Source organism: Hyla sarda, chromosome 6 (assembly GCF_029499605.1).
Source record: "Hyla sarda isolate aHylSar1 chromosome 6, aHylSar1.hap1, whole genome shotgun sequence".
Classification (NCBI taxonomy): Eukaryota; Metazoa; Chordata; class Amphibia; order Anura; family Hylidae; genus Hyla; species Hyla sarda.
In genome coordinates, this window is record NC_079194.1 from 72,401,068 (window position 1) to 72,426,725 (window position 25,658).

The window sequence follows — 25,658 nt, forward strand, 5'->3', positions numbered from 1 at the left end:
ATAAGACGTATTATTTCAATTCTTAACATACAGGAAAACTAATTTGGGGAAAGGTTTGAGGGGATCGACTGTAGAAGAAAAGCCCTTAATAATATAGGACAATGTGTTGGACAGAAGCAAGGACCACGTCTGTGTTTAGGAAGGGTGGGTGGGGGTCACAGGCAATAGGGAGGCCAAGCAAACAGAAGTGTTTGGCGTAAGGGACTACGTCATCGTCTTCACATACGAGCTGGGGATTCCTTTTTCTGCAATCCTGTGCAAAACAAAAGAAAGACAATTAGGGAAACAGCGCGGCTGAAGCCATATGAGCAGCAGGGGCTGCGTACGGTAGACGCTGTGCCCTCTGTATCTTATGTCACATGGGGAACGATGCCGGTGACAGGCAGTCATTCCTGAATCATTAGCATTTTGATAGCAAGGGCTGCATATCTGAATAATAAGAGAAAGGAAGGTATAAAAAAAATAAATAAATAAACACATAGAGATAGATAGGAAACAACCAACAATTGGGATTAAATTATAGTCTGATTGATAGATTAGAGCAGGGTTTTTAAACCAGTGCGCCTCCAGCTGTTGCAAAACTACAACTCCCAGCATGATGAGGTTTCAGGATGAAGACAACTTCGCTTCTTTACATCTGTAGAGCTGGAGGGTGCAATGCATTACATTGTGTACTGTTACATAAAGGACAGCGGTCCGGGCATGCTGGGATTTATAGTTTTGCAACAGCTGGAGGCACTTTTTTTTTGGGGGGGGGGACACTGTATTAGAGAATAGAAATTGTATCATAATTAGGTTTCTGGATGGAGACAACATCACTTCTTTGCATCTGTAGTGGTGGGTGCAATGCATTACATTGTGTACTGTTGCAAAACTACAACTCCCAGCATGCTGGGGGTTTTAGTTTTGCAACAGCTGGAGGCACACTGGTTGGAAAACACGGTATTAGAGAATATCAACTGCATCATGAGGTTTCAGGATGGAGACAACTTCACTTACTTCACTTGGGTACAGTGCATTACACTGTGTACTGTTGGAAAACTACAGCTCCCAGCATGCCTAGACAGCCAACAGCTGTACAGTTGTAGTCTTGCAACAGCTGGAGGCTCACTGGTTGGGAAGCATGGTATTAGAGAATATCAACTGCATCATGAGGTTTCAGGATGGAGACAACTTCACTTACTTCACTTGGGTACAGTGCATTACATTGTGTATTATTGGAAAACTACAGCTCCCAGCATGCCTGGACATCCAACAGCTGTACAGTTGTAGTTTTGCAACAGCTGGAGGCTCACTGGTTGGGAAACACTTTATTAAAGAAGAATAGAAATTGCATTATTAGATTTCAGGATGAAGACAAATTCACTTTTTTGCATCTGTAGAGTTGGTGGGTACAATGCATTTCATTGTGTACTGTTGCAAAACTACAACTTTTAGCACATTGTGCTGCCTGGGCCCAGGAGTAAATTGCTGCCCCCACCCAAAAAATAAATAAGTGTATATATATATATATATATATATATATATATATATATATATATATACTTTGCCATTGCATATCAGGAGGACATGATAAAAAAATGCAATTCTGTGGTTTTGTGTATATATATATATATATATATATATATTAACTTTCATGCCATTTAGCGAACAGGATTAATTATGTTATATTTTAATAGTTTGGACAATTACGCATGCAGCAATACCTAACATGTTTATTTTTATTATGTTTACATGTTTTTTATATGGAAAATGAGTAACGGGGGTGACTTGAACTTTTAATATGGAAGGGGTTAATGTGTATTTTTATTTTTTATTTTAAACCCTTATTAAACTTTTTTTCCTTTAACACTTTATTGGTCCCTTAGGGGACTTTTAGGAGGAATCAGTAGATTCCTCATACAGATCAATGAAGTTCCATAGAACCTTATTGATCTGTGTGTTCTGCAATCATTTGGTAGAGCCTGGTGCAGTTACGCTCTATCAAATGCAGAGCCAGGACTGGGACTGAAGGAGAGGTAAGCCCTCTGGCTACCTTCACAGTGGATCGCAAACCACCCCCACTAGACCACTAGGGATAGTTTAAAGGAGAACTGTGGCGCAACACTTTTCACTTTCCCTGGGCTGCAAAAACTAAAAAAACTAACAAACTGTTTAACTGTTTAACTGTTGCACCGATATCGGTGTCCCTGTCCTCCAGTGCTGGTCTGCTTCCTGCTTCTTGGATTCAGTGACTCATACTGCGCTCAGCAGGAAGAAGGCAGGGCCCAAGCTACTTACATGACAGTGCGCTCAGCAGGAAGAAGGCGGGGCCCGAGCTACTTACATGACAGTGCACTCAGCCCATTACCTGCTGAGGCGGGACAACGCTGCGGCCGGTGAAACACTAAGCGCAGTGTGACGATTCAAGCCCAGGAAGCAGACTAGCACCGGAGGAACGGGGCACTGATATAGGCTCAACAGGGGAACGTAGGAAGGTGAGTTAAAGTTTTTTTTTTTAAGTTTTTGCACCACAGTTCTCCTTTAAATCTCCCTTTAGTCTGTCAAAGCTGACAATGGCGATTTAAAGGGTCATTAGCCAACTGTGGCGACCGCTGCATGCTGGCTATTAGCGGCAGCCCCCAGCTATTGAAAACAACTGGGGGTCACCAGGTATGGAGCAGGCTCGAGTCAGGAGCCCGCTCCATACACCCTGAGTAGCACCATGACGGACTAGGTCCATCATGGGTCGCAAAGAATTAAAAAATCTTCTCGGGGTGGCAATTTGCCGCCCCTGTGAAGCTGCCGCCTGGCTCCAATGGACCCAGGGGGACCCATTGTAGGGCCAGCCCTAACTCTAAGCCTTTGGCTGTCCGGGCATGCTGGGAGCTGTAGTTTTGCGACAGCTGGAGGCACCCTGGTTGGAAAACACTGTATTAGAGTATATCAATTGCATCATGAGGTTTCAGGGTAGAGACAACTAGTGGGTGCAATGTATTACATTGCGTAAAAACAGTTGAAAAACAGCTGCAGGCACAGCTGGAGGCACACTGGTTGGAAGACACTGTATTAGAGAACAATTTATTTGGTTTCAGGATGAATACAACTTCACTTTTCCGCCTCTGTAGAGATGGTGGATGAAGTGCATTACATTGTGGACAGGCTATGACAGCATGTTGTCTATCATCACATCATGACAGTCTCTGTGAGCAACACATTGATAGACACATTGACGTGGAGCCTTTGACTGGGGTTGTTATTGAATCACTCCAAAGAGAAGGATTCCAAGAAATACATCATATAAGGACATTGCTTGCTTTGCAGTTCTATAATGTAACTGCTGCAGTCCCTATAGGAGTGAGAATTCCATCCAGTTCCATCTTAAATTCCTTATGTAATGTAGAGTCACTTCTTACAGTATCTCGTGTTCTGGAGTATATGATGTGTCCATTCAATACACAGAAGGCCTCTTGACATCAAGAGGTATCATGTAATACTTCAATTCTTCTGAGAGGGACATGAATTGCTCTGACGGCATTAGATATTGGTCCATGTAGTATATCTAGTCATTCTAGAGATCTTACATAAAAAGTACAACAGTTATTTACATGGATATGTATTACTGGTGGCCCCAGTGGAAAAATTTTACATGGAGGACCTTCTTCCTTTTTAAGAGCGGCCTCGACTCAAACCAGAAATATAATATAGTTCTCATCCAAAGCAGCTCTGACCAACAGAGGCATGGACTCCACAAGGTCTCTGAAAGTGTCCAATTGTATCTTGTAGTAGATCCTTTTCCCATCAAGTTTTATATTTTTGCAAAAAAAACAACAACTTTGTGAACTGGGAATCAAATAAGCCTCAAAACACGCGTGTAACCCTTCCAGCGTCACCTAGGAATATTCAAGTTTTAGGGTAAGGTCACACGTAACGGATCTGCAGCGTATTTTACGCTGCAGATCCGCTGGTTGCCCGACCCATAGTGTGCCTCCAGCTGCCCCCTGGCCTGCTCGCATTGGCAATCTGCCCCTCTGAGCAGCCACACATTTGGGAGTTGCAACAGGATTGGTGTCCTTTTTTTTGTATGAAAAGCCAAATATTGTCCTTTTTTGGGGGATCATGGGTTGTGTAGGTATAGGCCTGGCTGGAAGAAGCAGCAACACAGGTGATGGTGGATAGGTGCTAGTTGTGCCAGCAGACAACAGGCTGCAATGGATTGGTTGTAGTTGTAGTAGCCTGCAGACAGCAGGCAGTGGTGGACTAGTGGGAGTTGTAGTGTCCAGTGGACAGCAGGCAGTGGTAGACTGGTGGGAGTTGTAGTATCCAGCAGACAGCAGTGGACTGCTGGAAGTTATAGAACCCAGCAAACAGCTGACAGTGGGGGACTGGTGGAAGTTGTAGTAGTCAGCAAACAGCATGCAGTTGTGGACTATTGGAAGTTGTAGCAGCCAGCAGACAGGACAGCAAGCAGTGTTGGACTTGTGGGAGTTTTAGTAACCAGTGGACAGCAGGCACTGGTGGACTGGTGGGAGGTGTAGTATCCAGTGGACAGGACAGTAGGCAGTGGTAAAGTGGTAGGAGTTGTAGTTGCCAGCAGACAGCAGGGGTGGTGGTATTGTCTAATCAGTGGCACCTGGCATATAAGTTTTAAATTCCTCACTGATCCCTGCCTGATTGAAACATGAGTTTTTCCACATTGCTGGCAGAAAATCTTGTTCACTTAGGGTGAGGCTGCCTGCTGTGCTGAACACTCTCTCTGATGCTACAATAGAGGGTGAAAAAAACAGAACACCCATCGCAAACTAGGCAAGTTCTGGCCAACAAATCCATGGGATCTGGGCTTAGGTGCTTTTCAGAGAAAGTGTACATCCCTTTGGTGATGATTCATGTCAAGGTGGAATACTGGATGTAAAAACGTTGTCATCATGCATTCCAATGTGAAGATTCCGTTGCTGCTGCTCATGCCTCTTACAGGGGTAGTGCTCTCCGAGGAAGTGGAGCATTGACCAAAGGCAACACATTCCAAAGACTGACTAGCCTCACATTACTCCTCCTTATGACTAATGCTAAATGATAAGGAATTTACTGACAGCGTGCTGAATGTCATATTGCCAGACTTTTCCTCCTCCTGAGATGACCGAGAATGAGTCACCTAGTCCACACAGGACTTCTTTATTTCCTGAGACCACACAACACCCTGGAAGATAGTGACAACTTTTCCTTGCTGATGCTGATGCTACTATTACCATAAGACATCGGGTTGCTTCTGCTAACTGTACTAGGCCTGGGCAAATGGGTGGTGCTCAGTGCCCAGTGCCGAAAGAGCTGCTACTGCGACCGGCAGAGACCTGCAGAGACATTTTTTTTTATTTTTTTATTAAAAACATTTGGAGGTTCTTGTTATGTTTTGGGGTGATTTGGCAATTACCAAGTCAAATGGCAGAGAAACTGCCAGTCAACTTTCTTTCTCAATGTGTAATGCATATTTATGTAAAACCCAGGTAGAAATACTATATGTTTGATTAAACCCAGAAAACAAACATAACTAGGCATATTACACATTTACTTTAGTTTACTATAAACTATGTGGCCCAGATTTATCAAACTGTGTGAGAGAAAAAGTGGAGTGATTTTCCTATGACAACCAAGCTGTGATTGGCTGTTATGGGAAAATCACTCTTTTATTTCTGTGACACAGTTTGATACATCTGGGCCTGTGTGTATCTATGTTATTATACAGGTCAGCATAATGCTTTGCTTAGCTTGCTTTGTATTGTAATGTGATAGCAGTGTTCTGCTGTGACACTGCTGGGATCTGTAGTGCACCAACTGGACACAGTAATGCTGGTGACAGATCACTGTTTGAGGTCAGCCCATTGATCGACGTCATGCCCAGCTTGCTTTCTATTGGATTTGTGAAGATTTTCTGGGATCAGTAGTTTCTGTGCACTGTCTGCACATCTTTCTTTCCAAGATGATGCCCGCAGTGCATAGGGTTTTATAAGCCTCTTAAACCCACCTCTATGGTTGGCCTGGAAGCTGCATGTCACATACTGCAAGCAATAATTGAAAAACCTTGGGTCATGTTATCTTGCTGCTAGAAGCACTACCTTGACTTTACCAATGTGTCCCTAGTACTTCCTCCAATCATTTAGGTGGCAGAATGTCATGTTTTCCTCATCCCTTCTGCTAATAATAGCCCTGATGCCAGGCTTGCTCGAGCTGAGCAAGACCCGGTTCACTGGACTTGTTTCGCTAATCTCTAACAAATATATATGTATATGTGGAGCGGTGGTCTGCAACCTTGGCAGTGAGCTGTCAACAAAAGGAGGAAAGAAGCAGGAATGTCAGAAGAAGGATGCAAATTTGCTACATAATTGTATTTGCTAAATATTTATCTTGGCATGCTTTACAAGTTAAACTATGTTAAAGATGGGAAAGCCTCTTTAAGTACTGTAACTTGTGAGGTGCGGCCTCCATGTGTCAAAATGGGGGCTGGGGTTGTATTTGGTCTGCAACAAAGTTTAGGAAGTTAGTACACAACAAAGTATGATTGCAGGGATCATTTAGGACAAAAAACAAAACCATGAGGTAGAGGCCAATGTTTCTCCTCTTAGGGTAAACAATTCCTTACAGGCTGCAAATCTGGCAATCCTTTTATATACCTGGCAGCAGCTTCCTCCTCACCCATAACTCATACTTATGTTCTAAATAAATAGATTTATTTATTATATCTATTTTCTCATGACAGACACACACACACACACACACACACACACAGTAGTATACTGTATGATATCAATTATCTATTACACACCAATCACAGTTGTTCTGGTGGCTCCTTGTACTTAAAGGGGTACTCCTCCCCTAGACATCTTATCCCCTAGCGAAAGGATAAGGGATAAGAAGTCTGATCATGGGGGGTCCTTGCCAGCAACCGGGCGTTCTGAACATTTCGCCATGACGGCCCCCTCCATTCATGTCTATGGAAGGGGGAGGGGGCGTGTCGCTTGACCACAGCCACCACGCCCCGTCCCATATACATGAATGGAGGGGACGTGACAGCTGTGGTCCCCAGTAATCCAGCACGGAGCAGATCAGACATTTTATCCCCTATCCTTTGGATAGGTGATAAGAAGTTTTGGGGTGGAGTACCCCTTTAACAGAGTCACCGAATGGTAGAACCTACTATTGAACATTATAGTGATGCATTGTATTGATTGTATTAAAGATGGAATAGTGATGTCCTAAGTTAGCCAAACGGTGTGGGCCAAAGAACAATTGTCCTGGCAGCCCACCCTATAATCTAGCCATAACTATAAGTGCCAACATTCTAGAAGGAACTCCAGGTGGTAACCAATCACAGCTCAGGTATCATTTTATCAGAGCAATTTAAGAATTAAAAATGTGATTGGTTTCTTGGGAAAATTCAGAAAGTTTTTGTCTTAGATAGATAGATAAATCTGGGCCAATATTTTTTTTTTATCTCTTTACAATGCCAATTTAGGTAGAAGTCATACTACTGGAACAGAGACACATCCATGTGGATGAGCACTGAGACTGGTATTTACTATTCATTACACTGTTATATATGTATGTTATGGGAAACAATATATGCACATGGAATCCATATTACCCCTGATTTGTTCTGTCCGCTGTTATATTCCCAACTAATGTCTATATTCATCTATATTCATCTTAATCTCTAAAAAGAAGCTATGCAGTCCTGGCACTTGGTCCTTATGTTTCAATAACATAGGAATACAATGTACATCTTTTCATGCATGTTTGCATTAGAAATGTTAATTCATGGCAAGACCTTTAGCTATAGCTTTTGCATCACCTGAATCATGCTGGAGCAGAGCTGTAATCCAAGACTATCTCATTAGTGATCTTTTCTAGGTTATCTTACCCGGCTTCAAGCAGGTATATGTATATGCCAAATTTGATGTATTTAAAATATATTCGTGAAAAGGTTCTCCATTATAGAAAATCCTATAAAATCCAATAATTTGCTAGGAGCTACCATTCATGGTCTGACTACAGAGATCCCCGACGATCCTATGAATAAAGGGGCCACAGTGCTGATCCATATCATTTTAGTAATAGTCCATGATATTCAACAATGAAAATACCCTAATAACTGTAATCTAAAAGCTAGGGACACCTTTGGCATGGAAAAGTTTTTTTTTTTTTTTTACTAGTGCAACATTTCTAACCCAAGGTAGCAACTAAGATTCATTCTGTAATCTTAATTCTTTCATTCATTTTCGGCCTCCCTGATATGCAGTTTGCAACCTTCTCCTAGTTTCAGTCTTTCCTCACATTGGTTTGTTCACAGAAATACAAGCCGAATGTTAGATCAATGTGTCGGAAGGCTACACTTTTTTGTGGGCGTTCTGCTTTCTCTCTACACTTGTACACAATCTATGTGATTCTCCCCTGCAAGGTACCTGGTGCATGCTTTCCTCGCTATCTACAGCCTGTGTAAGTTGTTCTCCATGTATGCTCCCCCAACACTCCACACTTTGAGCTGCTGTAAACAATATTCTACTCTTCCATTCTGCTATCTCTAACAATGAGAGAAGGGTAGAGGGTAGAACAGAACCCATTACACAGCTCTCTTCAAATGAATATGCACAAAGAAGAGTACGCTGTCGGCACTGGTTATTCCCCCCCTACAACAAGCTTAGGCTGCTCCGGGATCCCAATTAGGCAAACACCCTCCGTATTGCTTGCATCTATGCGGTGCTCAGTGGTCAATAGTATAGTACTAAGCGAAACACTCACTGTAAGACGAACAGAACTCCACGGCACTCGCTGGTTGATGCTTGAAAAAAACCTTTATTCCAAAATGCTTGACACACAGGAGAGGGCAGAAAGTGACGGGACGTAGTCTTTCTGCCCCCTCCTGTGTGTCAAGCATTTTGGAATAAAGGTTTTTTCAAGCATCAACCAGCGAGTGCCGTGGAGTTCTGTTCGTCTTACAGTGAGAGTCTCTTCAAATGAATACCAGATGGATGACATAGACTTCACAACATCAAAATGGTAGGCCATTTTTGATGAAGACTCTTTAGAAAGCTGCTTACTTTTGCTTTCAAGAAACAATTCTCCCCATGACATGTAGACGTAGAAAAAATCTAATAAACCAGTAAAGCTGTATGCACTCTTCTATGAGTGTAGTAGTAATCATATTCTAATAAAGAAAGCAAGTGCCACCTTTGGAACCATATTTACTAATGCTATCGTATGTGTCGGGAACAATGAACTATGGGGAGGGGGGGGGGGGGTATTCATCATTGTAGGTGTGAGTGAATGTTACGCCGAGCGCTCCGGGTCCCCGCTCCTCCCCGGAGCGCTCGCAACATCCTCGCTACTGCAGCGCCCCGGTCAGATCCACTGACCGGGTGCGCTGCGATACCGCCTCCAGCCGGGATGCGATTCGCGATGCGGGTGGCGCCCGCTCGCGATGCGCACCCCGGCTCCCGTACCTGACTTGCTCTCCGTCGGTCCTGTCCCGGCGCGCGTGGCCCCGCTCCCTAGGGCGCGCGCGCCGGGTCTCTGCGATTTAAAGGGCCACTGCGCCACTGATTGGCGCAGTTGTTCTAATTAGTGTGTTCACCTGTGCACTCCCTATGTATACCTCACTTCCCCTGCACTCCCTCGCCGGATCTTGTTGCCATCGTGCCAGTGAAAGCGTTTCCTTGTGTGTTCCTAGCCTGTGTTCCAGATCTCCTGCCGTTGCCCCTGACTACGATCCTTGCTGCCTGCCCCGACCTTCTGCTACGTCCGACCTTGCTCTTGTCTACTCCCTTGTACCGCGCCTATCTTCAGCAGTCAGAGAGGTTGAGCCGTTGCTAGTGGATACGACCTGGTTACTACCGCCGCTGCAAGACCATCCCGCTTTGCGGCGGGCTCTGGTGAATACCAGTAGTAACTTAGAACCGGTCCACTAGCACGGTCCACGCCAATCCCTCTCTGGCACAGAGGATCCACCTCCTGCCAGCCGGCAGCGTGACAGTAGATCCGGCCATGGATCCCGCTGAAGTTCCACTGCCAGTTGTCGCCGACCTCACCACGGTGGTCGCCCAGCAGTCACAACAGATAGCGCAACAAGGCCATCAGCTGTCTCAACTGACCGTGATGCTACAGCAGCTACTACCACAGCTTCAGCAATCATCTCCTCCGCCAGCTCCTGCACCTCCTCCGCAGCGAGTGGCCGCTTCCGGCCTACGACTATCCTTGCCGGATAAATTTGATGGGGACTCTAAGTTTTGCCGTGGCTTTCTTTCACAATGTTCCCTGCACTTGGAGATGATGTCGGACCAGTTTCCTACTGAAAGGTCTAAGGTGGCTTTCGTAGTCAGCCTTCTGTCTGGGAAAGCTCTGTCATGGGCCACACCGCTCTGGGACCGCAATGACCCCGTCACTGCCTCTGTACACTCCTTCTTCTCGGAAATTCGAAGTGTCTTTGAGGAACCTGCCCGAGCCTCTTCTGCTGAGACTGCCCTGCTGAACCTGGTCCAGGGTAATTCTTCCGTTGGCGAGTACGCCATACAATTCCGTACTCTTGCTTCCGAATTATCCTGGAATAATGAGGCCCTCTGCGCGACCTTTAAAAAAGGCCTATCCAGCAACATTAAAGATGTTCTGGCCGCACGAGAAATTCCTGCTAACCTGCATGAACTCATTCATCTAGCCACTCGCATTGACATGCGTTTTTCCGAAAGGCGTCAGGAACTCCGCCAGGATATGGACTTTGTTCGCACGAGGCGTTTTTTCTCCCCGGCTCCTCTCTCCTCTGGTCCTCTGCAATCCGTTCCTGTGCCTCCCGCCGTGGAGGCTATGCAAGTTGACCGGTCTCGCTTGACACCTCAAGAGAGGACACGACGCCGCATGGAGAATCTTTGCCTGTACTGTGCCGGTACCGAACACTTCCTGAAGGATTGTCCTATCCGTCCTCCCCGCCTGGAAAGACGTACGCTGACTCCGCACAAAGGTGAGACAGTTCTTGATGTCAACTCTGCTTCTCCACGCCTTACTGTGCCTGTGCGGATATCTGCCTCTACCTTCTCCTTCCTACTATGGCCTTCTTGGATTCCGGATCTGCAGGAAATTTTATTTTGGCCTCTCTCATCAACAGGTTCAACATCCCGGTGACCAGTCTCGCCAGACCCCTCTACATCAATTGTGTTAACAATGAAAGATTGGACTGTACCGTATGTTACCGCACGGAGCCCCTCCTAATGTGCATCGGACCTCATCACGAAAAAATTGAGTTTTTGGTCCTCTCCAATTGCACTTCCGAAATTCTCCTTGGACTACCATGGCTTCAACGCCATTCCCCAACCCTTGATTGGTCCACAGGAGAGATCAAGAGCTGGGGTACTTCTTGTTTCAAGGACTGTCTTAAACCGGTTCCCAGTACTTCCTGCCGTGACCCTGTGGTTCCCCCTGTAACCGGTCTCCCTAAGGCTTATATGGACTATGCTGATGTATTTTGCAAAAAACAAGCTGAGACTTTACCTCCTCACAGGCCTTATGACTGTCCTATTGACCTCCTCCCGGGCACTACTCCACCCCGGGGCAGAATTTATCCTCTGTCCGCCCCAGAGACTCTTGCTATGTCTGAATACATCCAGGAAAATTTAAAAAAGGGGTTTATCCGCAAATCCTCCTCTCCTGCCGGAGCTGGATTTTTCTTTGTGTCCAAAAAAGATGGCTCCCTACGTCCTTGCATTGATTACCGCGGACTTAATAAAATCACGGTAAAGAACCGCTACCCCCTACCTCTTATCTCAGAACTCTTTGATCGCCTTCAAGGTGCCCACATCTTTACCAAACTGGACTTAAGAGGTGCTTATAATCTCATCCGCATCAGGGAGGGGGACGAATGGAAAACTGCATTTTACACTAGAGATGGACACTTTGAGTATCTGGTCATGCCCTTTGGCCTGTGCAACGCTCCTGCCGTCTTCCAAGACTTTGTTAATGAAATTTTTCGTGATCTCTTATATTCCTGTGTTGTTGTGTATCTGGACGATATTCTGATTTTTTCTGCCAACTTAGAAGAACACCGCCAGCATGTCCGCATGGTTCTTCAGAGACTTCGAGACAATCAACTTTATGCCAAAATGGAGAAATGTCTGTTTGAATGTCAATCTCTTCCTTTCCTAGGATACTTGGTCTCTGGCCAGGGACTACAAATGGACCCAGATAAACTCTCTGCCGTCTTAGATTGGCCACGCCCCTCCGGACTCCGTGCTATCCAACGTTTTTTGGGGTTCGCCAATTATTACAGACAATTTATTCCACATTTTTCCACTATTGTGGCTCCTATCGTGGCTTTAACCAAGAAGAATGCCAATCCTAAGTCCTGGTCTCCTCAAGCGGAAGACGCATTTAAACGGCTCAAGTCTGCCTTTTCTTCTGCTCCCGTGCTCTCCAGACCTGACCGATCTAAACCCTTCCTATTGGAGGTTGATGCCTCCTCAGTGGGAGCTGGAGCGGTCCTTCTACAAAAAAATTCTTCCGGGCATGCTGTTACTTGTGGTTTTTTTTCTAGGACCTTCTCTCCGGCGGAGAGGAACTACTCCATCGGGGATCGAGAACTACTGGCCATTAAATTGGCACTTGAGGAATGGAGGCATCTGCTGGAGGGATCAAAATTTCCAGTTATCATTTACACCGATCACAAGAATCTCTCCTATCTCCAGTCTGCCCAACGGCTGAATCCTCGCCAGGCCAGGTGGTCTCTGTTCTTTGCCCGTTTTAACTTTGAAATTCATTTTCGCCCTGCCGACAAGAACATTAGGGCCGATGCTCTCTCTCGTTCCTCGGATGCCTCGGAAGTAGAGCTCTCTCCGCAACACATCATTCCTCCTGACTGTCTGATCTCCACTTCTCCAGCCTCCATCAGGCAAACTCCTCCAGGGAAGACCTTCGTTTCTCCACGCCAACGCCTCGGGATTCTCAAATGGGGTCACTCCTCCCACCTCGCTGGCCATGCGGGCATCAAAAAGTCCTTGCAACTCATCTCTCGCTTCTATTGGTGGCCGACTCTGGAGACGGATGTTGTTGATTTTGTGCGGGCCTGTACTGTCTGTGCCCGGGATAAGACTCCTCGTCAGAAGCCTGCTGGTCTCCTTCATCCTCTGCCTGTCCCCGAACAGCCTTGGTCTCTGATTGGTATGGACTTTATTACAGACTTACCCCCATCCCGTGGCAACACTGTTGTTTGGGTGGTCGTTGATCGATTTTCCAAGATGGCACATTTTATTCCTCTTCCTGGTCTTCCTTCAGCGCCTCAGTTGGCAAAACAATTTTTTGTACACATTTTTCGTCTTCACGGTTTGCCCACGCAGATCGTCTCGGATAGAGGCGTCCAATTCGTGTCAAAATTCTGGAGGGCTCTCTGTAAACAACTCAAGATTAAATTAAACTTCTCTTCTGCTTATCATCCTCAATCCAATGGGCAAGTAGAAAGAATTAACCAGGTCCTGGGTGACTATTTACGGCATTTTGTTTCCTCCCGCCAGGATGACTGGGCAGATCTTCTACCATGGGCCGAATTCTCGTACAACTTCAGAGTTTCTGAATCTTCTTCCAAATCCCCATTTTTCGTGGTGTACGGCCGTCACCCTCTTCCCCCCCTCCCTACTCCCTTGCCCTCTGGTTTGCCCGCTGTGGATGAAGTAACTCGTGATCTTTCCACCATATGGAAAGAGACCCAAAATTCTCTTTTACAGGCTTCATCTCGCATGAAAAAGTTTGCCGATAAGAAAAGAAGAGCTCCCCCCATTTTTTCTCCCGGAGACAAGGTATGGCTCTCCGCTAAATATGTCCGCTTCCGTGTCCCCAGCTACAAACTGGGACCACGCTATCTTGGTCCTTTCAAAATCTTGTGTCAAATTAATCCTATCTCTTACAAACTTCTTCTTCCTCCTTCTCTTCGTATTCCTAATGCCTTTCATGTCTCTCTTCTTAAACCACTCATCATCAACCGTTTCTCTCCCAAACTTGTTTCTCCCACTCCTGTTTCCGGTTCTTCTGACATCTTCTCCGTGAAGGAGATACTGGCCTCCAAGACGGTCAGAGGGAAAACATTTTTTTGGGTTGATTGGGAGGGCTGTGGTCCTGAAGAGAGATCCTGGGAACCTGAGGACAATATCCTAGACAAAAGTCTGGTCCTCAGGTTCTCAGGCTCCAAGAAGAGGGGGAGACCCAAGGGGGGGGGTACTGTTACGCCGAGCGCTCCGGGTCCCCGCTCCTCCCCGGAGCGCTCGCAACATCCTCGCTACTGCAGCGCCCCGGTCAGATCCACTGACCGGGTGCGCTGCGATACCGCCTCCAGCCGGGATGCGATTCGGGATGCGGGTGGCGCCCGCTCGCGATGCGCACCCCGGCTCCCGTACCTGACTCGCTCTCCGTCGGTCCTGTCCCGGCGCGTGCGGCCCCGCTCCCTAGGGCGCGCGCGCGCCGGGTCTCTGCGATTTAAAGGGCCACTGCGCCACTGATTGGCGCAGTTGTTCTAATTAGTGTGTTCACCTGTGCACTCCCTATGTATACCTCACTTCCCCTGCACTCCCTCGCCGGATCTTGTTGCCATCGTGCCAGTGAAAGCGTTTCCTTGTGTGTTCCTAGCCTGTGTTCCAGACCTCCTGCCGTTGCCCCTGACTACGATCCTTGCTGCCTGCCCCGACCTTCTGCTACGTCCGACCTTGCTCTTGTCTACTCCCTTGTACCGCGCCTATCTTCAGCAGTCAGAGAGGTTGAGCCGTTGCTAGTGGATACGACCTGGTTACTACCGCCGCTGCAAGACCATCCCGCTTTGCGGCGGGCTCTGGTGAATACCAGTAGTAACTTAGAACCGGTCCACTAGCACGGTCCACGCCAATCCCTCTCTGGCACAGAGGATCCACCTCCTGCCAGCCGGCAGCGTGACAGTGAAGCATTTTTCCACACCTTTATTTTGTGTTCTGGTAATGTGTAATGGCACCAAATATATTAAATGGTCGCAGGGCATTTGATACATTTTGTACAGGTCACATTTTCTGAAATTTCACTCTTTACATACACCAAAAAACTGAGCTAAGTCTTGGCTGGTGTAGTTTTGCGACTTTTTGGTGGTTTTTGTGACTTTTTTTGCGAATTTTTAAAAACTTTGCAGTTGATAAATTCATTACCACTGCACAAGACTAACCTTAACAGCTGGATCGCTAAAAATAGCCTGAGGTGCAGCGCTGCACCAAATCTGTAACAAATATACACACAACAACAGCTCTAAAGACATTGATAAATGCCCCCATATATCCTTCCACACTGCAAAAGCCTGTTAGGAAATATGCCACCGTTACTGAACACTGAACACAACATTGGTTACAGAAAAGTTGTTGAAAGCATTGATTCTGTACATTAACCTCACTGATGGTTATTGCACATATGGTGTTTGGATGAAAATTAGTTCTATGGATTTAAAGGGAATCTGTCATCAGGGTCACCGTCACTAACCTGTTGGTACAGGCTTATACCTTTGGTTACCATTGACACCTTGATTGTTTGGAGTGTAAACAAGTCAATTATTCCATTTACAACAAGTTGTATTAATGAATAAGAATGTAGTGAATCCGTTCTCATCTTTCATCCTTTTGGATGCAGCGGGAATAGAGAGGTTGGGGCCAAGTATTAAAAATCAAATGGGGCCTCCTACCTAGTGGTAGATCAAAGTATACCACCACACATCCAAAGGCCTTGTTCACATGGCATAAAATGTGTGGAATGTCCACAAGGAAAACATGTCCGGACATTCCACACGTTTTAATAATCTGGTGGGCACTAGGACAGCTTGAAAATGCTCCGTCTCATAGATGCAATGCATTTCCGGAATCAGGATTTCCGTGGCAGATGTTTCCACCATGTGAGCTCTGTGTGGGACCGCTCCTGCTGCATTTTTGACCATTACCACTCACTCCCGCAAGGTATGTGTTCCACTCCCCCAACATCCTCTGCGCTGCACTGACGAGTGATGCCCCTGACGTCATGCCGTGGAGCAGGGGGGACGTTACTCATCATTGCAGTGCGGAGGATGTCTGCCCCTGCCCCTGAGCCTTCGGGAGCCCAAAGGACATGCTGGAAGTTTTAACAGCTGGAGTCACATTGGTTGGTAAAAAATGGCCCAAAGACTAATTTAAGGAATGAGAACACTTGGAAAGCAGAACAACTTTTACCTGACTTAGGGTGGGTTCACACTACGTTTTCTCCCATACGGGAGCGCATACGGCAGGGGGAGCTAAAACCTCGCGCTCCCGTATGCCTTCGTATGCGCTCCCGTATGTCATTCATTTCAATGAGCCGGCCGGAGTGAAACGTTCGGTCCGGTCGGCTCATTTTTGCGCCGTATGCGCTTTTACAACTGGACCTAAAACTGTGGTCAACCACGGTTTGAGGTCCAGTCGTAAAAGCGCATATGGCGCAAAAATGAGCCGACCGGACGTTTCACTCCGGCCGGCTCATTGAAATGAATGACAGACGGGAGCGCATACGAAGGCATACGGGAGCGCAAGGTTTTAGCTCCCCCCTGCCGTATGCGCTCCCGTATGGGGAAAAACATAGTGTGAACCCAGCCTTATTGAATCAACAGCCAATTCATCAGCTTCTGATTCGCTGAATCCTACTATAGATTCACTTATCTCTAAGAAAATTGCCCCCTAAAGCAAGAATTACCATTAAATATAGATCCTTGAGTTGACTTCTTTGGTTACGACATTTCTTAGATATATCTGTCGATATTCATTGGGTCAAACAGTATGGCTATTATCCAGCTGTCCTATAGGTTTAAATGGCAACTCTTATGCAGCACTACATGACTGTTTGGGTGTCAGAGAGAGCTTGAAGGAAATTTCCATTAAAAAAAAATAAAATAAAATAAGAAACCGTTGAATAGAATTTTTATTCATTTACATTTTTTTTTGTTTATTTTTTATTGTAATTGGTAAACACGCTTGTAAAACGATTATGTTAGCCGTAGTTAGATTCGGCGGATTGAAATGATGGCACCTGTGCTGTGCAAGCGTCACTATTTCATTTTGTCAATAAACAGCAATAAGCCGTACTGTGTACTACACAAGGCGCATACTAAAGCCGGCGGAGTCAGGGACACAGAGACTCTGCATGTTATCTCAAGCTGCAGTGCTTGCTGAACAATTTAGACTTCAATGATCAAAATGAGTTTAGATATAAAGTGGAGTATGCACTATTTATCTGGATGCTACATGACACTGTTTATCTGGACACTGTTACCTTATTTATCTGGACATTTCATGCCCTAAACAAGCACTCTATGGCGCTGCAGAAGAGCTTAACAGAGAATGTATAAATAACACACGAGACTGACGGTATTATATAGAGCTTAGTAGGGCAAAATAAAGAGAAATGAAAACCTTTGACTTTTCTGTTAACAGGCAAAAGAAAAAAAAAACACTTAACAAAGATGCTAAACATTTAGATACCTGGTATATGTGTATACACACATATATATATATATATATATATATATATATATGTATATATATATATATATTATAATAAATTATAAAAAAATATATATATTATACCTGATGTCTGATAATATATATATACACACACACATATATATATATATATATATATATATATATATATACCGGTATATATCTATAATGTTATGCAGAGCTGCAGACAGAAACATGCAAATAACACCTACATATGAACAGCAGACAACACAGCGTCATCCATCAGCTTTAAATGAATCAGTAACCAGGTAACTGCTTCACGTAGTTCAATGTCAGATTCACCTCTAAAGTGTCATTCTACTTACATGCGAAAATCCTGTACTGTGGTCTGTAGCCAAAATGCTTTCCACAATGCACTTTAACATTTATTATGGGTATATGTGTAGCACAGTGTTTCCCAACCAGTGTGCCTCCAGCCAGGGACGTGCACACATAGGGCTCAAAGGGGGCTTGAGCCCCTGCCCTTTTTCATCCATGCCTCTTTAATGCCCTTTTTTATTTTTGCAAAACTGCAGCACTGTAGACAAAGGGAGTCGGCTCACTCTACAGCGGGGCCCAAGTCCGGGCAGTGCAGCAGCCGACACTACCACCACGACTGAAACACAATCCTTCCAGAGGCCACTCATTGTACTGCCCTGCCAAAGGCCTGGCAGCGCAACAGCTAGTGAAAACCAGACCCTGACCTCCTATGCCCCCCTTGCCCCCCCCCCCCCCGAAAATGCTTCCACTGTCCACAAAGGTGCCGAAAACCAAGCCGCGCAACACTGCTCCGCCCCCACAAAGTCTGGTCCCTCAGCATCAGCAGCGGTGTCCTGCAGGGGCTGTCTGGGTATGTCACATGACTCCCCCAGCGGGATTAGAGTGAAGGAGTACTGTCTGCCTTCTTGAAGTGAGGAGTCTCCACTGGCTGGTTAGTGTCTGCCCTGGTCATAGTTTTTAATTAGTGTGCAACCTTCAGTATACAAAGAATAAAGCACTACAACTATTGTTGTGTTTTCTTCCTTTGCATACTGGGGATTGTAGTGTTATGTTCCTTTACTGTTGGGGTTGGGTAGGAGAGGAGGGTAGGAGAGGAGTCGGGGGAATGTTGAGGAGATCAAGCATATAATGGCCTTTAACAGCCGTTGGCTGTCCTGGCATGCTGGGAGTTGTAGTTTTGCAACAGCTGGAGGCATCCTGGTTTGGAAACACTGAATCAAGCATTCCCAGAACAAAATAAAAGAATAGAACTACAGAAGTTAACCCCTTAAGTAGTGGGCCATTTTTCATTTTTGCACTTTAGTTTTTTCTTCTCACATTCTAAAAATCAGAACACTTAAAATTTTCCACCTACAGACCCATAAGAGGGCTTGTTTTTTGCACTACCAATTTAACTTTGTAATGACATCAATCATTTCACCACAAAATCTACGTCAAAACCATAAAATGTTTTTTGTAACTTTTGGGGGCCGCTGGGGACCCTCGCATTCCCAGTAGCTGCACCCCGCTATCATCATAGCACAGAGGTAAATCTCTGTGCGTGATGACGGGGCGATACAGGGGCCGGAGCAACAAGACGTCACGGCTCCGGCCCCTCCTGATGTCACGTCCCGTCCCCTCAATACAAGTCTATGGAAGGGTGTGTGGCGGCTGTCACGTCCCTTCCCATAGACTTACATTAAGGGGGTGGGGCAAGCCGGGACGTCTTGGTGCTCCAGCCCCTGTATCGCCCCGTCATCACGCACAGAGATTTTCCTTTGTGCTGTGATGACGGCAGGTGCCACTACTGAGAACGCGGGGGATCAGACATCTTATCCCCTATCCTTTGGATAGGGGATAAGATGTGTATGGGCGGAGTACCCCTTTAACTTTTTTTTACTTTTTTACAGCATTTTTTAGTCCCCATAGGGGGCTATACATGTAATCTTCTGATTGCATACACTGTTCAGTGCCATAGCATAACATTGATTAGTCTTATTGGCGCTCTGCTGCTCCAGCCTTGATCTCAGGCATGGAGCAGCAGATCGCCGATCAGACAGAGAGGAGGCAGGAAGGCACCCTCCCCCCCATCCTCTTAGCTGTTTGGGAAGCTGCGAGTTCACAATGGCGTCCCCAACAGCCCGACTGAGCTGCCGGGAACATAGTTACATAGTTACATAGTTAGTATGGTTGAAAAAAGACATACGTCCATCAAGTCCAACCAGGGAACCATTTGCTTTCACTTTAGATGCGGCGATCAACTTTTTCGATCGGTGATGTCCGGCATTAGACTCGAGTCCGGGTACGTGATAGCTGCCATGATCACCCGGCTATGACGAGGGGTCAGCACGTGACCTGCGTCATAGTAGGGGAGCGGGACCAAGGCATACAGGTACACCCTTGGTTCCCAAGTCTCATGCCCGACAGTACAGAAAACGTATCCCCTACAATGTGTGGCAGTTTTTTTATTTAGGGTAAAGTGTGTGGCAGTAATATATTTAGGGTACAGTGTCTGGCAGGATTATAATGATTATTGTCTTCATACAGAGGATGAGGATCTAGTGACAAAGTGAGGAGCCTATGATGTGCAGGTGTAAGATTCTGCATAGAAGATGGAGCTGGAAGAAGACCTGTCCTTTGGACCTGATGAGGAAGAAAAGGAAAGACAACAGAGAAGACATCACTCAGGTCACTGATATCATTGTGTATTCTCCTGACTGTCCCATCACTGCTGTAGTCACTTGTAAGTCCTGCAGTGATGATGGGTAAACTGTACCCCAATCTGTAGTACCCCAGCTGTTACAAAACTACAACTCCCAAATGTCTGGGCTCTCCAGACATAATGGGAGTTTTAGCTTTTCAACAGCCGGAGAGCCACTTGAACCAAGGTGATCGGTGGGGGTCCCAGCAGTCGGACCCCCACCAAAAAAATGGGAAGCTTATTCTAAAATGCTGGACCTATTTTTGGTCCCAGTCTGGCCTTTGCCTAGAGGTGGTAGAGGGCCCCGAGGCAATTTTTTTCATCAGGGCCCTGTGGTTTCTAGCTACGCCACTGCTGGTGGGTTCTGTCAGGCTGATTGGGACCTTCATCGGTTGATGCTAACTTGATGGCCAGATGGTCCCTTGGGAATTGTGGTGTGTTAACATAAGTAAGGTTTTTATAGTGCCCTTTTTTTTATTTGAGCCCCTGTCCTCCAAAAGGTCTGTGCACGTTCCTGCCTCCAGCTGTTGCAAAACTACAACTCCCAGCATGCCCGGACAGCCTACGGCTGTCTGGGCATGCTGGGAGTTGTAGTTTTGCAACAGCTGGAGGCACACTGGTTGGGAAACACATGGTGTAGCAACAGGGGCAGGATCAGACTCTACCACCAGACAACCAGAGGAGAATCCATTGGCTTAGGCACTGAAACAACAATGGATTCCAAAGGTCTAGTAGAAAACAGTCTAATTTGGAGTTGACCAGGGAACCTTTTATATGAAACTAAGATCTATTGTATGTGCAATGATAACAAATCCTATAATAAAATTAACGGCAACTGTGCATGTTTTGTATAGATGGAGGGTGGATCCAAGGAACTGCAGTCTGACACTGGTTAGGTTAAAGAGTACCTGTCTCGAAAAATAATTTTGATATGTTTCACATTAATGCATTTGGAACACTTTCCTAAATGCATATAAATTTAAAAAAATTATATTTTATAGTGAATTTTATGTTTGAAAAAGCTACCACTAGGGGTCTCCATAGATGGACCGGCCGCAAATTTTTTATAGATTTTGGACTCATGCCTGGCATGAGTCCGAAATCTCAGACTGCAGCCGGGACACGTGACGGGCACAGCGCTGCTGCCTGCCTGTCAACCAGACAGGCGGGAGCACATGATGTGCGCACAGCAGAGCGCGCTCCTGACATGGCCAGGCACGTCATAAGGCTCCTCCTGCCTGAGAAGGAGAGCCAGCGCGTGCTGGCCATATGTCAGTGCAGCGCTGCTCTGAATGAGGATCGGGTCTGCCCTCCATATCTCTGATCGAGGTCTTCTAAAGCCAACAAAAGAAAATTACAGTAAGTGAGGGCTAATGTTGTTCACATGGGCATATAAGTTTGGACATTAGTGTTTCACAAATAGGGTGCCTTCAGCTGCTAGTAGTAATTTTGCAACCGCTGGAGGCACCATGGTTGTGAAACACTGATATATATGTACAGTACAGACCAAAATTTTGGACACACCTTCCCATTCAAAAAGTTTTCTCTATTTTCATGACTATGAAAATTGTAGATTCACACTGAAGGCATCAAACTATGAATTAACACATGTGGAATTATAGACATAACAAAAAAGTGTGAAACAACTGAAAATATGTCATATTCTAGGTGGAAAATGTCCCCAAGTGCAGTCACAAAAAAGAAACTGGCTCACATGCGGACCGCCCCAGGAAAGGAAGGCCCAGAGTCACCTCTGTGGCGGAGGATAAGTTAATCCGAGTCACCAGCCTCAGAAGTCGCAGGTTAACAGCAGCTCAAATTAGAGACCAGGTCAATGCCACACAGAGATCTAGCAGCAGACACATCTCTAGAACAACTGCTAAGAGGAGACTGTGTGAATCAGGCCTTCATGGTAAAATATCTGCTAGGAAACCACTGCTAAGGACAGGCAACAAGCAGAAGAGACTTGTTTTGGCTAAAGAACACAAGGAATGGACATTAGACCAGTGGAAATCTGTGCTTTGGTCTGATGAGTCCAAATTTGAGATCTTTGGTTCCAACCACCGTGTCTTTGTGCGATGCAGAAATGGTGAACGGATGGACTCTACATGCCTGGTTACCACCATGAAGCATGGAGGAAGAGGTGTGATGGGGTGGGGGTGCTTTGCTGGTGACACTGTTGGGGATTTAGTAAAAATTGAAGGCATACTGAACCAGCATGGCTACCACAGCATCTTGCAGCGGCATGCTATTCCATCTGGTTTGCGTACAGTTGGACCATCATTTATTTTTCAACAGGACAATGACCCCGAACACACATCCAGGCTGTGTAAGGGCTATTTGACCAAGAAGGAGAGTGATGGGGTGCTGCGCCAGATGACCTGGCCTCCACAGTCACCAGACCTGAACCCAATGAAGGCAAAAGGGCCAACAAGTGCTAAGCATCTCTGGGAACTCCTTCAAGACTGTTGGAAGACCATTTCAGGTGACTACCTCTTGAAGCTCATCAAGAGAATGCCAAGAGTGTGCAAAGCAGTAATCAAAGCAAAAGGTGGCTAATTTGAAGAACCTAGAATATGACATATTTTCAGTTGTTTCACACTTTTTTGTTATGTCTATAATTCCACATGTGTTAATTCATAGTTTGATGCCTTCAGTGTGAATCTACAATTTTCATAGTCATGAAAATAGAGAAAACTCTTTGAATGAGAAGGTGTGTCCAAACTATTGGTCTGTACTGTATATATACAGTGACCCCCCGACCTACGATGGCCCCGAAATATGATCAAATCGACATACGATGGCCTCTCAGAGGCCATCGCATGTCGATGTCAGCATCAACATACGATGCTTTTTTATGTCGGGCCATCGCATTAAGTGCTATCCGGCAGCGCAAAATGCTTAAGCTGCCGCCGGATAGCAGCTTAATGTTCCCCGTGTGGTGCGGTGAATATTACTTACCCCTTCACGATGCTCCAGGGTTCCCTCCGGGTCCAGCGCTGTTCCTCCGGTGTCTTCTCGGCCTCTCTGGTGACGTCACTATGCTGTTGCGCACGCCGTCCCGTCATCCAACAGGAACGGCGTACGCAGCGTTCGTAATGACGTCGCTACGCAGGCCCAGTAAGGCCTTTTGGAAGACAGCGGAGGACCGGAGAAGACAGCGGAGGACCAGAGAAGACCAGGAGAGCCCAGCGGAGGCCCATCGGGAGCAGCGGGGATACCATCGGGAGCGGCGGGACACGGTCTGGAGCGGCGGGGACAGGTGAGTACAGCTTCCTATACTTAACATTGCACGAATCCCTCAACATAAAATGGATTCGACAAACGATGGCTCGTGTGGAACGAATTACCATCGTATGTTGAGGGACCACTGTATATATATATATATATATATATATATATATATATATATATATTTATGTGTATATATATATATATATATATATATATATATATATATATATATATGCCGAGAGGGATCGCAGGAAGAGGAGCGGAAGTGAGTTCGGCCAGGCTTCAGATAACGTTGTGCCTGCCTGGTAACTCCCTCTTCCTCCCTCGCACATAGCAGAAGAACTGAGCAGCCATAGTGAGGGGGAAAAAGGTATTTATGAGCATTTTAAAGTAGAAATAAAGGCAGGGATAGCATTAGTGAGGGACGGTCAGGGACAGGTGGGGGGGAGGGGGTGTATCAGGGACAGTTTAGTTGATGACAGGTACTCTTTAAGATTACATATGCACCAGTGTGTTTAGTTTTTGTGCTGGCTATTCCTTTGTGTTTTTTACATACAGTATGATCAAAGCCAATTTTGAAGGCAACTTTTTTTGTTTTTTTTAATTCCCCCTTTCCAAAAGTAATAACTTTTAATTTTTTCATTGACATAGGCATATCAAAGCTATTTTTATTGCCACCATTTAATGTACCATATGTCACATCAAGTAGGGACCGGTGATGACCTGAATTTACCCCAACCACTATCTCTGTCTGTTTGGATGATCCCCAATAAATGGTGGACCCAAACAGTCCCTACACTTAGCTAGGAGCAAAGGGCGAAAAGGTAGGTCAGATAGGCCAGATTAGTAACACATGGACAGTCAAGGGGTCAATCAGAGACAAGCCAGAAAGTTAAAACCAAGAGGTCAGTTCAGTACATAAAAGCAATTTATTTTTCTTTTATAATGTTCATATGTTTATAATAGAAAAGGTTTTATTTTTAACTTTTATAACTTTGCATTTTTGTTTTTAGTCAGTTGAACATTTTATTTAAAAGGAACCTGTCATTTTAATGCTGCCTGACCCACAAACCATTGGGGTGGTCCTGGGTGGCTTCTCTCTGTCCCACCAATCTTGATTGATTGTTCTCTTTTTTCAACCCAAACAGGGAGAGATCTATCAATCAAAGCTAGTGGGGCAGGAAGGAGCTGTCGAGGGCCACCTCAATGACATTTTTAACACACACACACACACAGGAGTACTAGTATAACCGACTTGGGGGCCTTCATAGGACCCCAGCTGCCATGACAAACCAACAGCTGGCCACCTTAAACATGTTGTGGGGAATCAGTTAAGTAACATAGGGGGCCCCTCCATCTGTCTAACTCAGGGGTCCTCAAACTTTTTAAACAGGGGGCCAGTTCACGGTCCCTTAGACAGTTGGAGGGCTGGACTATAGTTAAAAAAAAAGTTGTAGTTCCCCCCACATTAGGTTGTAGTTCCCCCCGCATTAGGTGCAGGATAGTTCCCCCACATTAGGTGCAGGATAGTTCCCCCACATTAGTTTGTAGTTCCCCACATTAGGTTCAGTATAGTTCCCCCATTACGTTGGCAGTATAGTTCCCCCCACATTAGGTGCACGATAGTCCCCCCACATTAGGTGCAACATAGTCCCCCACATTAGGCTGGCATTATAGTTCCCCCATATTAGGTGCAATATAGTCCTCCACGTAACGTTGGCAGTATGTTCTCCCACATTACATTAGCAGTATAGTCCCCCACATTATGTTGGCAGTATAGTTCCCCCCACATAAGGTGCAATATAGTCCCCCCTCATTAGGTGCAATATAGTCCCCCACATTAGGCTGGCAGTATAGTCCCCCCTCAATAGGTGCAATATAGTCCCCCACATTAGGCTGGCAGTATAGTTCCCCCACATTAGGTGCAATATAGTCCCCCACCTTAGGCTGGCAGTATAGTTCCCCCACATTAGGTGCAATATAGTCCCCCACCTTAGGCTGGCAGTATAGTTCCCCCACATTAGGTGCAATATAGTCCCCCACATTTGGCTGGCAGTATAGTCCCCCCACATTAGGCTGGCAGTTTGTTCCCCCACATTAGGTTGGCAGTATAGTACCCCTCATTATGTTGGCAGTATAGTTCCCCCCACATAAGGTGCAATATAGTCCTCGCCATTAGGCTGGCAGTGTGTTTGTATGATAAATCAGGAGAGGAACCTACAGGAAACAAACTATAA

At 45.8% G+C, this 25,658-nt stretch overlaps 1 protein-coding gene across 1 annotated transcript in view; it reads right to left on the minus strand.

The window, feature by feature from the left end:
* Positions 1 to 96: 96 nt before the first annotated feature.
* Positions 97 to 25,658, minus strand: part of RAC2 (Rac family small GTPase 2) — a 110,346-nt gene continuing 84,784 nt past the window's right edge. The window contains exon 7 of the mRNA XM_056524123.1: positions 97 to 253. The gene's annotated coding sequence lies outside the window, so the exon portion shown is untranslated. The remainder of the gene's footprint in view (positions 254 to 25,658) is intronic.